This window comes from Berghia stephanieae, chromosome 5 (assembly GCF_034508935.2).
Source record: "Berghia stephanieae isolate SIO BIC M18660-M18661 chromosome 5, UCSD_Bste_1.3, whole genome shotgun sequence".
NCBI classification, from domain to species: domain Eukaryota; kingdom Metazoa; phylum Mollusca; class Gastropoda; order Nudibranchia; family Aeolidiidae; genus Berghia; species Berghia stephanieae.
Genome location: NC_088364.1, coordinates 34,435,769 through 34,449,504, shown reverse-complemented (window position 1 = coordinate 34,449,504; position 13,736 = coordinate 34,435,769). Strand labels below are relative to the sequence as shown.

The following is a 13,736-nucleotide window of genomic DNA, read 5'->3' as shown; positions in this document are numbered from 1 at the left end:
ATTCTGGCAACATTTTAAAACGTGTTTTGCCAGAGCACAGCAGCATATTTGTTCCTTCTTCCAAGTGATTATATGAACAAAAAGATTGACAAGCGCCATTACATTCTAAAATCAATCAAACAAAATAGAAACAAAAAAATAAAAACAAAAACAAACAAAAACAACAACTTAATTTCTCTTCTCCTGTCACTACAAACACTGTTAGTCTATAGTTTAAAAACAAACTATTCCCCTGCTTATTATCAATACTCCCACTCAATTATAGCCCCAGGAAATATAGATTGCCTCACAAATTATTTCAGTACAAATATATTACAACATTATCTGATATAACAAGCTTTAATTTTAACACCCAAAGTTTATCTTAACAGTAAATTGACATACGTTGGAAATCAATAGGACGGATTCGTAAAACAATGAGGCAAAGTCATTACCACCATGAAAAAAAAATTAAAAGGGAAATGGATATGCCTCCTTTTTTTCGTGAAATAATAATAAACAATAATCAATGCTCCCTATTGTAATGTACTATTTGGCGCATCAAAAGAAGACCCAGCTATGCAGTCAGAGCTGTACTGGGTGAATTCGGGAGGTGTGGTGTTGCGAAACTCTGATTTTCAGAGGATTCAAAGCCTTAACAGTTGACTAACACAAGTAAGAAGCAAACATTGTCGGCGGAATTAAAAGAATATAGACTTAGAGAGCTTTGGAATGTTTAGTATGGGGAGAGACAGATGCTGGCCTTTATTGCTGCCCTATAAATACTCGTACATGTCAGCATAACACAGACAGAGCTCCTGAAGATCATCAGGCAGAGAAAACTTGCATCCGGTCATATTAGTAGGCGTGAAATGATCCAAAAGAAGAAGCTGCAGGGAAAAGTAGACGGAAAGCGAGGTAGCTGAAGAAAGAGGAAAAGCTGGCAGAAAAATATCGAAGATCAACAAAGATAAACATATGTTGAGAAATCGCCCCTGATAGAAGGAGATGAAAAACCATGGAATCCAACATCTGGAAAGAGAAGAAACCCAGCTGATGATGATGATGATGATGATGATGATGGTGGTGGTGGTGATGATGGTGATGCTGGTGCTGCTGCTGCTGATTATGATGATGATGATAATGATGAAGTGTGTGGTGATGCGAATGTGTTTGTTTTAATCTGAGCAATGATACACATTTATTTTTGGTCATGGCGACGACGACAACGATGGTGTTGTTACATGTGTTGATGCTGTTGTTGTTGTTGTTACTGCTGCTGCTGATGATGATGATAATCATGATGATTATGATGATGATGATGATGATGATGATGATGATGATGATGATGATGATGATGATGATGATGATGATGATGGTGGTGGTGGTGATGATGAAGAAGATAACCTAAAATGTCTAATACTCCATTAAAAGTAAACTGAACAATTCCTCCGGTTCGCAAATGATAAAGTTACTACCAAAGAGTGGTCCATAAGGATGCTGAGGGAGAGATAAACATATGGGAAATGAAACACGAAGAAAGGGGACGACAAATGGGAATTAAATTATTACCGGGTACAAGGGTATGGGAGACTGATTTACCTGAGAAAATGAGCAGGTGGAAATGTCGCTCTTGTGTGTGAACGCGTGTGAGCGGCAGAAATCGAACTCGGGATCAATGGACCTGATCACTAATGAGGCTGTCTGTATTGACAAGAAGTGTACAGGGCTGTCCGCTTATTAACGGGGTAGGGGGTCGTACGCGTGTGTATATTCATATATATATATATTATATGTCTTTGTGTATGTGTGTGTGTGCGCGCGTGTGTGTGTGTGTGTGTGTGTGTATGTATTTAGAAATTTGTGCTTATGTATGCTAGTCAAGGTATAAATGTGAAATGTGTTGTATGGTAGGGGTCGGGGAATTGGATTCAAGTTAAGCATGGGATGAGTTGGGTGGTGGGGTGAGGTCGGTTTGGAGTGGGTGGGGGGGGGGGGGGTCGTGGTTGTTGTAGCGATAATGACGACAGCGGTCGATAGCAAGGAAAATGAAAGACGTTGCTTCCAAGTGTGGAACACAATCAAAAGAACTATAATTACCACCCAGGTTAGTCTTTGATGTTATGAGGTGGGTTGGTAGATTGTTGGTATGTTGAGGTATTTTGCCCCCCCCCCCTCCCTTTGATATATATTGGGTCATTTTATTGTTTCTATCGTTTTATTTTGTATGTTGTAGTAAAGCAGAGTACAATAGAAGCACCATTTAGTATACCATTTATTATAATGCATCCACGCCACTGCCCCCAACTACTTGTCATCTCTTCTATCTACAATCCGAATATCGCTCTCTCCGCTCATCTCTCAGCTTCCCTGTACTTGAACCCTTTGATTGCTAAGTCGTATTTTTCACGACGTGCTTTAGCACATTCTGCTCCCTCTGTGTGGAATGCCCTTTCAGCAGACACCGTAATTCCCTGTCCTCCTTTTAAGCCTCTTTGAAGACAGTACTTCGTTTCAGTTTTATGTGAGTGATTTTATTGAATGATATCTATGATCGCATGTGCACACACACACACACACACACACACACACACACATATATATATATATATATATATATATATATATATATATATATATATAATATATATATATATATATATATATATATATATATATATATATCTTTGTATAAGCGTTTCCGATCACTATTGGTGGAAAAGGCGCTATAAAAATTATTATTATTATTATTATTATTATTATTATTATTATTAATTATTATTATTATTATTATTATTATTATTATTATTATTATTTATTATTACTTTATTATTATTATTATTATTATTACTTGAGCTTTTTATTTAGCACAATATCCACTAAACATACTCAAAGGGCTTTACAGCTCATACTCCAGCATACACCAGCTTATGACAAAAAGTTAAATTATAATCTTGCTATACCAACTTAACCGGACACATTTTTTTCCTCAAGTCAAAGTGATGCTTCATGTTGCTTTTAAAGACACGTTGATAAATAACACCAGCGACTGAACATTGATCTCTATTTTAGCGATACAGGATGGACAATATTCATCCTAATATGAATTATGACATAGAGTAGATTCAGGCTTACCGGACACACAAGCCTTATCTGTGGTCGTCTCAGAGAATGGAAGACTGCTGGCCAGAAATAAGACCAATGCTGTATAGTGATGTCGTAAAATGTAACGCTCAAGTGGCCGGTTTCAGGTGAACAAGCCGATTTTGCACCCTAAGCAGTCTTTTCCATGTTCTCGACGCAAAATGTTATTCGTGACATTGTGGTACTACCGGACACTTATGGAACGTTAAGGTCCAACCGGACACCCAACTTGGGCAAACCGGACACCCTTCACGGATGTTGAAAAACTCTGTTTTCTTTTGTTTTTTTAATAGTTTTCAATTCATAAACAGTTACAACAGATCCATAGGCTCAGTTTGTAAAATATCTGCCGGGTCATTGGTCAATTTAGGGTTCGATTCCAGCATTCCAAGGACTTTGAAGGACTCTTTCCATAAATTGGCAGAATGTTTCCTTCCCCAAAACGACTGCCATATATTTTCATAAATAGCTAGACTAGATCTAGACGTCTAGATAGATAAATAAACACCTTTATGTTCATTTTCACCAGAGAAAGACAAAAATAATTTATTCAAAACAATTTATAGGGTACATAATCATAACGCAACATGTCACTTGCACAATGTACAAACAAGCGTGAAAACACTGATCTTCTCCTCACTCATCCCCAGTATCTTCTCTCTCTCTCTCTCTATCTCTTCTCTCTCTCTCTCTCTCTCTCTCTCTCTCTCTCTCTCTCTCTCTGCCAGTACATCCTCTGTGGTACCACCTCCCACACTTGCACCAAATCCATCCATCCAGGTTCCTATCACTTCCACAAAAATCACATAAACGTTCATCTTTGTCATTCACACCACATAACTCATCCATATCCATCTCAACGTCCGACCTGTCATCATACACAACCATCGTATCATCATCCTCTGCACTAGACTCCACTCTTCTCTTCTTGCCCTTCCCCTTCCGAGCACCGTCACTTGGGTTTTGTTATCGGAGCCGACTTGATAGGGGTGCTTGGAAGAAATGTCTGCAATGATGACTGAACCTCCCAGGTAGAAAGGGAAGCCAGTCTCGTCGCAATTGAAGACGTTGCTGGGGGGGGGGGGGGACCTTAGTAATGTCGATGCCATTTGACATTAGCGATGTCCGCATGGTGTGGAACCACCCACGTATCTTTCCTTCTGATACCTGGGCGCGTTGTTCCCCAAGGGACATCGCTTTTCTCTCCCGCACCTCCCCCTTGTGTCTCTCCATGAATGCTTTGTACCAGTAATATCCTGGCTTGTTGTTTTTGAAGGGGGTCTCTCTGCCTTCAGCATTAATTATTCTTTGCACCTCCAGGCACAGCTGCTCCCTGTCCTTCCCTTCACCTGCCCTGGCACAGGCCACCATCCATTTGACAAGTTTTTTTCTCCTCCTCTGTGGCCAACACTGTATGAGATACCCTATGGACGGGGTATTTTCCGGCCATCTTGTCCATCAGGGTTGATTTCGGGACAGAGTAGGTCGCAGCGGCCTGGCGGAATGAAAGATTTTTTGTGCGGATGGCATCAAGTGCAGCATCCACACTCTTGTCAGTGTACTTTGATCGCGGCATCTTGGTGCCTGTAACAATGTGAAAAAATTAACTTTATTTAGATATTTGATCTTCATTTTCATAGACTGGCTAGTCTAATAATGTAAATTTTCCTTTACAATGGTGAACATAATATAATTTTAGGGAGGCCTTCCGAAAGCTCCTACATCCCCAGTATTTTTTTTATAATGTTCTAGTAGGGGGTTTGGGAGGGGGAAAAGTTTTATTTTTAAAGTCTCCCCCCTCCCAAACCCCCTACCAGAACATTATAAAAAAAGTTTCCCCCCTCCCAAAACATTATAATACTGGGGATGTAGGTGTAGAGGCTTTCGGAAGGCCTCCCTAATTTTCTAATAATAATAATAATCATGATAAACATAGGCCGGTCAACAGAAATACAAGGAAAGCATTGCAACAAATAATATTATAGACGTCTAGAATAATAATAAACAACTTAATCAACCCGTCCGGTTTCACCTGAATCGTTTAAATTTTCTTTGGTCAAACCGGACACCCCCAAACTGGAGCTAAAATGAAAACCGGACATCGTCAGACGATCTAACCACAATCAAACGATCCTAAAATAGCATGTAGTGCAGTGGTTGAGCCGAAACTCCTTAATAAAAACGTATAAATAGCTTAAATAGCAACTTCCTTGCACACCTTGCAACCCATAACAAAGAACGGGATACTTACGTTTTGTGAGAAATATCTCGATGAAAACACAGTTCTTTGACTTCTCCTTGATTGCACTCATTGAAACGGCAGGAAAAACGTCACAAGAGACGTGTGCTTAGTTACTAGAAATATGCACCGGGGGAAAAACAAAACGAAAGGAAATTAGACATCGAGTCGGGTAGCGTCCGGTTTGACCCGTGTCCGGTTTGACCTGAATCTACTCTAATATTGATATGACATATCTAAATTGTATTTCAAATGTCACATTTTCCCCACTTGTCTTCATCAAACGTTTGCACGGATCCTCATTCATACAAGACTTGAGTTCATGCATGCTTGATTCAACCATAATATGGGATAAATGCTATCGTAATCCACTCATGTGTGGCTTTGTGCTATTGGATATTATGTAGGCCCTTGGTTTAAGTTCTACTTTAAGCATCGAAAAGTTGAGTTCTTGGAAAAAGGCCAACTTCCGATGTAAAATGAGTTCCTGACCGATAACAACCGCATCTATGTGGAAATAAAATGTAATTTTCGCATCACTGGCTTCGTGTCTTGTCCTACATGTTCAGTGTTGCTGTTGACTATGACTCTTTTAAAAAAAGCGATTTGAGCAGATTCAGTGGATATTGCTCTATATAAAAGCTCAAGTTTTCATAAAATTCATATCCATTTAATATGTCTATAAAATAATGATTGGAGTGGAAACATAAAACCTTTCGAGCCTGAGAAAATACGTTTAAATAACAACAACTAATGAATAATACCCAATTATATAACAACAACAACAACAACAACAACAACAACAACAACAACAATTACAACGTCTGCGCAAACACACACACTCAAGTTTAAAAAGACTTGCTGAGGCAAGAGACAGAATCAACATTTATTACCCATCCTCTCTCATTACCACGCTACGTGGCACAGCGATGTGGTCTTTGAGTCTTACACTGAAAGTGCCGAGTTTGAGTTTCCCCCGCACGGTGTGGCTTAGAGCGAGTTACCTCCCCTTAGCTTTCTTTGCGGCTCTAATCTGCAGCTGGCGCCTTGGATATTTCAGTTCTCGTCTTAACCCTCTCCTTACCGGCTATTTTCCGGATTGTCCCCAAAACTTCACACCAACCTTGATATACAAAAATATCACTCAAACACAAAAGCTGTAAGTTCTTGCTATAGCTCTACATATTTTGATCTGCTAAACGATCTGTTCAACACAGTGTTAATATACTTTTACTATAGCAAACATTTTTGTTCAAATATTATGATGTACTAAAGAAATCAGAATGATACATATGTTGGCTGCATCGTAACGAATGTGACGATTGTCCTTTGGGTGGTAAGAAGTGGGTTAAGGATACGTATAAAGAGGACATTTAAAAAAAAATCATATTCGCTTTATCAGTGCAATTTTCAGATTATTCACTTTTACAATATTTAATGGAAATTTGCCCCCTCAAAGTAACACTAAACTTTATGTCACGCTTTCACTAGCCATTTCAATCCCTTCAAATAAAACCGTAAAATCTCAGATCAGAAAGAAGTTTTACGGTAACTCGACGCCTTAACTAAGGGCAAATGGAGGCAGTGACGGAAGCAGCCAAACATAAAACAAAGTTTGGGCGGAAATAGACACAACTTGAATTCCCCATCTTGCATTCTGGGAGGGTGACATTTCGTTTCCGGTTCCTGGATTTCTATTAGGGTAGGGAGCTATACACGCGTTGGCGATACACTGCTTCAATTACACTTTCTCTATGGGTTTGCATGTTGTTTCAATTTCGTACACGTATCTTTATTATATACCAAAAGTTGGAGTCTTTTAGAACTATGAGAACCAAGAAGTCGGAGGGAGCTTATACCGGCTTAAATGGTCAGAAAAATGAGAATTCTATTTTCTATCCAAGACTTAGATATTTCTTAGGTTCTATCTTAGAAAGACTGGTGGGGTGGTGTCCCCACTTCGTGTAACAGCTTCCGATTTATGATCTCAACAAACTATCTAATTCAGCCATGGGGATTCTGATGGCTCAATCCGGAGAGTGCTTAACTTGCTTGAGTTGCGTTCTTTGCCCGATCTTGTTTCCGCCCAGTAGCATTTGGTTGGCTGGGTCTTTTTGATCTGTCAGACTGTACTCTACAATTGAGTGGTCTACTATGATTACGACCGATAGTTACTGTTTTATAACACAAACCAGTAAAAGTTTCGGTTTAATGGCTATTCTGACACTAAAGGACTACCCCGTTGAAGCTCTTGATTTTAGAAAAAATGTACAAAAGCTCAATTCATCACAAAATAGTCGATTTCAACTAACAATGTACTTAGGCGATCCCAAGTACTTGGTCGGTAGAGCACTCGCTTCACACACAAAGGGACCGAGTTCGATTTCATGGCTCTGAAGGACTACTTTTTAAAAACAATGTACCTACTTAAGTGTATTTTACTACGAGTTTTACTCTTCACAAATCTAATAGACCTAGCAAACCATTTACTGTTGTAGAAGGACAAAGTTATCGACTCAAGACGGAATGAAAATCAGTCCCTTTGACAGGTGTCGTACACTCTTCAATTGAGTAATCGATTCCTCTACAAAAAGACGTTTGCTAGCCAATAGAAGAGTAAAGTTGGTGCAATAAAATAAACAACATCACGTGACCATTTTAGAAGCACGTGGCAAAACACATGTTCCTGGCTTTGACAGCTCACCTTCCAATGTAAATTATAGAAAAAAAATAACCATTAAAAAATGTCTGTTAGGTGTCAAAAGAAACACATATTCATAAATACTCGATCACGCGTCAAATAATATCTAAATATTGATTTTTTATTAAACAAATGGTAAAATTTATCAAAAATTACTGTCGGTCTATTTTTAGACCACGGTCAAGATTATTCACCAAAATCAATGCGCTTGTGTGAACAAAACAAGAACTCTTTGAAATCTGGTTTTCGGAATAATTTAGCCATAGACAAAGAATTTAACTAAATAACAATTTTAATTGTACGTGTTTGTTTTTAACTGAATGTGTATTATCTACAATTTGAACGACAAAAACGGGAGACCTGTTTTGTGCGCAACGTTGTCCGGCTGCTAAAGTTCCTAATCACCAGCAAAGAATGGCAGTCCAACTCATGCAAAGGTAAGATTCCAATTTCAGTGTTTGAGTTTGTAATTTGTATCGATTGGTTTTGAGAGCAGGAAACGATTTAGTTCAATGTTAATCCATAATAACGTTCGGGTATTTAACTTTGGATGTCTCACCGGCATAATTTTAGAATGCGTTGTTTATTTGTTTTCATTTCACTTCGCAATTTGACTGTCACTGTCAGTGTCAGTCATTACAGTACAGCTTCACTCGCCGATTCTCACTTACAGAGTTTACGTTTCCTTCACTTATGTCTGCTTCATGCTCATTCAGTGAGTGATTCGAATACTGTGTGAGAGAAAACACTTTTCGTAATTTATGACATTTTATGGGTAACGTTTACAGTCTAGAACATGTGTCAGTCATAACTTGACCGAAAAAGAAAACAGAAAGGAACAAAAAAAAAAAAAAAAAGCAGACACCCCCCCCCCTCCTCAGCAGGTGGAATCTCAACAAAAGTTGTATTTTTTTAATCCTCATCTTTCGTGGTGCGAAGCTTTCATCGCTTGTCATATTTTATTGACTCTCGCTCTTTCCTAACCTGATAATAGATTTCGAAACAATCTTTAGGTCTTCATTCTTCATTATCTGTTCATGACTGGAACTGGAAAAGGAACAAGACAAAGGCAAAGGGTCTCTGCCACCGATTTTCAATATCTTGTGTTGTTTGAGGGATTTAAGTTGGTAGCCGTTTTTGCCACATAAGACTTTTTGTTATTGTTTTTGCTGAGAGTCGATGGGAGAAGGAATGGCAGAGAGGGAGGAAGGGGTGGTGAAAAAATGAGAATGTCTGGGAAAAGAAAATGTCCCACTCAACCCCTTATCGCATCTTTGATATTTGGCAGGTGTCAAACTACATGTATGACGTTTTGGATCTTCCAAGCCTATTCGCCTTATTTGGTCGGTAGCTGTGTGAAAGAAAACATATTTTATTGTAAAATGCAGGGAGTGCGGTCTGATATTTTCGTCATCGCTATGATTATTCCCAGACAGGGTCTGCCAATAACGAAAATTGGTTATTCCCAGACAGATAGAGGGAAAAAACCCAATATTTTTGTATTAAAAAGAAAACAAACAATTTTAAGAAATTCATGCTCAGAAACTGAACAAGGCCAAACAAAAAAGGAGAAAAGAATAGACTCGCTCAAAAAAAAAAAAAAAAAAAACAAGGGGGGGGGGGGGGGGGGGGGAGGAAAGCGATTGAATTCGAATCTGTGCAGCTAAAATGAGCAACGAGTTTCCCTTGGCTCAAGAGAAGTGAAAATGAAAAAACTGTGCTTAAGTTTTTGTATGAGTGTTTGGGGGGGGGGGGGGGGGGGGGGGGGGGTCGTTGGGGGTTTTGTTACAGTTTTATACACATCCCTGTTAGTTCAATCAATTTTGTGGGTAATGATCAAGAGGGGCCTGGTCCTACAACTCTTTACGGATTTACCTTGGATTGAAATGAAAACTAAACCTCTCTGATTACTTTAGATTACCTAATTTTATTTCTACGTTTTTTTATGAAGAAGAAGCTTTTTAGGATTTTGTAATTCATAGGAATCACCATGATATGTGAAATGATGTCTTATCTAAATTTTGCCTCAGGAATAATAAGCGAACAATTTTGAAAAGCTCTCTCTGTTGATCGAATTATCAAAAAATTTATTTGTGATCAGATATTTTATTTGACTTTAAAGTGAAATCTAGAGGCATTAAAATATATTCAATGTTTATTAGACTTTTCTTATGTGATCAGAAAGTTAAATACAGGAAATATTGATCAAATGAGTTCACCGGAAGGTAAATAAAAGCCCATTTTTAAAAAGCTAATCGACATTGGTTATGTAATCTAGCCTTCATGATCATAAACCTCTGATAAAATTAGACCTGACCCAACGGTTTTAACAACCTTGTGGTATCTGAGTTCCAGGTCCATTATGTTTTCTAATGTTTTTATTGAATATAAGCAAACCATTAAGAAATAGGTCATGTCTATATATTCAACATTGAATGATATTTCTTCTTACATTGAAATAAGTGGTTCTTTAGAGTAATAAGGCTCATGGAACTGGAGTTTTTCCTGTTTCTGTAACATGAAGCAACAGACCTTAAATAGTGCTTGATAACTTTCTTAAAAAATAAATGGTATTTCATTTTACTTTGAAATAATTGGTCCTTTAGAGTCATAAGGCTCATGGAACTGGAGTTTTTCCTGTAACATGAAGCGACAGACTGTAACAAGTGCTTGCTGAAATCTGAATAAGTTGCACATTTACATTTTACTTGTAGAGTTAGATCCAGTTATTCATTCAAACATTGGTATCTTAATTTCGAATTGTCATTTAATTAATACATATAAAGTTAAATAAATCCAATGATAATAATTGATAAAATAAGGTAATTATAACTTTTATCCATTGTTTGGTCAATATGAATTTTACTTTATGATTTTGTGTGAGATGATATTGCTTTTTATGGGACCATGGGAAAATGGTTTAGAATGCCATGCTTATCTTTTTTTTTTCAGATCTAAATAACATTACAACAAGAATGAGTCTCTGCATTCCTTTAATTGTTCTGGAAGCATTGGCCTGCCTATACCATGGAAATTAATCAATTTATATTCAGGAAGAAGTATCATAATTATTATTATTATCATCATCATCATCATCATTGAGTCTTATCCTTCAAGATTATCAAAATGGCTTTCATGTTACTGTATCTTATAGAATTCCTCATATATCATTATGGACCCTTCTTTGTTTTTTTAAAATTGGAATTAATGTTTTTCTTCTACTTCTATATTCTATATTCTTCATAAAACCTCTCAGCTTTATTGACCTAATCTAGAGACTAGAGAGCGGTGATTAAGAGAACAGGACCATATTTTGCTTTCGAGCGTTTCTTAATTTTAAAAGCAGCTTGCTGTAGTTTGTAAAGATTTTTAAAACGTTTTTCTAATGACAGTGTCTAATACACGTTAAAACCAATGCATATCTATCCCTATGTAATTTTTGGCAGTGATCTCTCCATTTTAATGGTATTGGCTCCTGTTTATTTATAAAAATGCCCTGTGAGCTTGTTATACACTTGAAAGAAACATTTACATAGTGAAGTCAAGAAGAATATAGCAAAAGAAACCTGCTTCCTTGGTTATGAATAAGAAATTTAAAAAGAAATAGGCAATGACCTCTTTATCTTGTCTACCATTTAACTTTATAATAATTTTTTAAAGTTTATTATATCCTTTTCTATATTTATAATTTAATTTATCAGCAAGATAAGAGTACTGATGAAACCATCTATGTAGCTGATTTGTAATGGTAGTAGAATTTGATAGATGGGACCATGTGATGTTGCAGAACATATTTTTAAAAATTGTATTGCATTGTTTCATTTATCAGCAACATCATATTAAATAATGCAGTGGCTTAATCACAAACTTTCTGCACTTCATATGCAAGACAGTGATGCTTTTGTGCTACATTTCTCGAAATATTCACAAAGTTTCTGTATTTTGTAAATAAGACCATGGCGCTTTTGTCTTAACTGGTTAGTCGCAAATTCTGCCGTTGTATTCCATTTCTCGAATAAAATTCTTTTCTATTTATTCTATTTATTTGCAAAGTTTCTGCACTTTATAAACAAGAACATGATGCTTATGACTGGACAGGTTAATCGCAAATTCTTCCTTTGTGTTCCATTTCTCGAATCAAATTATATTAAATTCTATTAAATAATCATTTTAATGGCAAACTTTCTGCACTTGATAATTATATGCAAGACCATAATACTAAAGTCTACACAGGTTAATCGCATGTTCTGCCTAAGAAGTGCATTTCTTGAATCAGAACCTTTTTTAACCAAAGCTTTTGCTGAGGCTCTTACATCACAGATTTTTAAAATGGAACTACACAGTTTCAGTAATAATTATCAATTTTTTTCTTTTTTTTTTTCTTTCTCTTTCACAGGATGAGAATACAAGCATACCTTTAATGGAGAAACATCATATCTATATTTTTTAAATGATTTCAGTGTGAATAACATGAATATGAATGAAATGACAATAAATATGATATAAATTTATAATCTGTTTTTAATTTATTTGGATTTCACAAGTTGTGTTATGGCACTCAGATACAGCATAACGGGTGAGACTGAGAACCAATCCTCGCAATAGCACTAGAGGTCTTGTATATATGCAAGATGTGATTTCCATTGATACAGTTTAAAGACTGTCCTGTTTTTATTCATTCTGGTGAACGCTGTAGGGTTGTTTTTTTGTTTCTTGTTTTAAAAAAGATTTTTTTTCTTTCAATCTAAGTCTAAGACTTGATTGAATTCTGACTCAATGCAAATCAACTTTGTTCCAACTCCTCAACTTCAAATTACAATGAACTTGTGCGCCCTTCCTTCTCTGTTAACCTACAGGTTATTGGATATGTAACTTTAATACATATATGTACGTCTACCACAATGTTAAACTAGCAATCTATCTAAATATCTTGCAATCGTCTTTTGTAATAACTTTTCATTCTGGGTTACACATAAAAGTTAGCACTGCCGGGTTACAAAAGTACTTTGATGTTAAAAAGATCAGCATCCTGTCATCTTACTTATATATTGGCAGGTGTAAGACTTATTCATTTTGCAAGTCATCATCGTCACAGTTTCGCACCAACACCGAACCCACTCCACAGCATCTGGGGAGCAGACTCTTGGGTCATGGTCAGTGCAGCTGAGCGCATCCTGGCATTCTCTAAGGATGTCTGCTCTGGGCACCCACATGTACACAAGCTACTCTCAACCAGCCCCACTTTTTCATGCTTCCAGTTGTTCTCACAAGTTTTGCCTGTGCTCTGTTCAGTGTTACCAATTCATTCCTGGGGAGCTCAGTTCCGTAGGACAGTTCTTCTCTCAGATCTCCAACAGCTTCATTTGCATGATTGTTCCACTCTCTCAACGTGGAACGCCTGTATACAGCTGCATGGTCAGGGTTGATGCTTTCTTCCATCGTGAAGCTCTTTCTCGACTTCAGTCTACTTGTCATTGGGCTGTGCCTTGGGTGCCTTGGGTCCATTTTCTATTCATATTTCTGGGCTTTGGAATCAGTGGCTCTTTGAATGTATGGAGGTGCAATGCCAGCCAGCCGATGGAGGACTGGAACTGCAGTCGGTTTCAAGTTACTCTAATGATCCGGCAGGTGTTATTTTGACATGGCAGGATCTTACTCAGACTGGTGAGACCT

General features: G+C 37.3%; 1 protein-coding gene and 1 long non-coding RNA gene across 4 annotated transcripts in view; one reads left to right on the top strand and one right to left on the bottom strand.

The window, feature by feature from the left end:
- The window catches only part of LOC144972801 (choline O-acetyltransferase-like), a 241,606-nt gene that overhangs the window by 90,914 nt on the left and 136,956 nt on the right, over nt 1–13,736 (top strand). The gene's annotated exons all lie outside the window — the stretch shown is intronic.
- Nucleotides 1–13,736, bottom strand: part of LOC144972805 (uncharacterized) — a 35,872-nt gene that overhangs the window by 15,264 nt on the left and 6,872 nt on the right. The gene's annotated exons all lie outside the window — the stretch shown is intronic.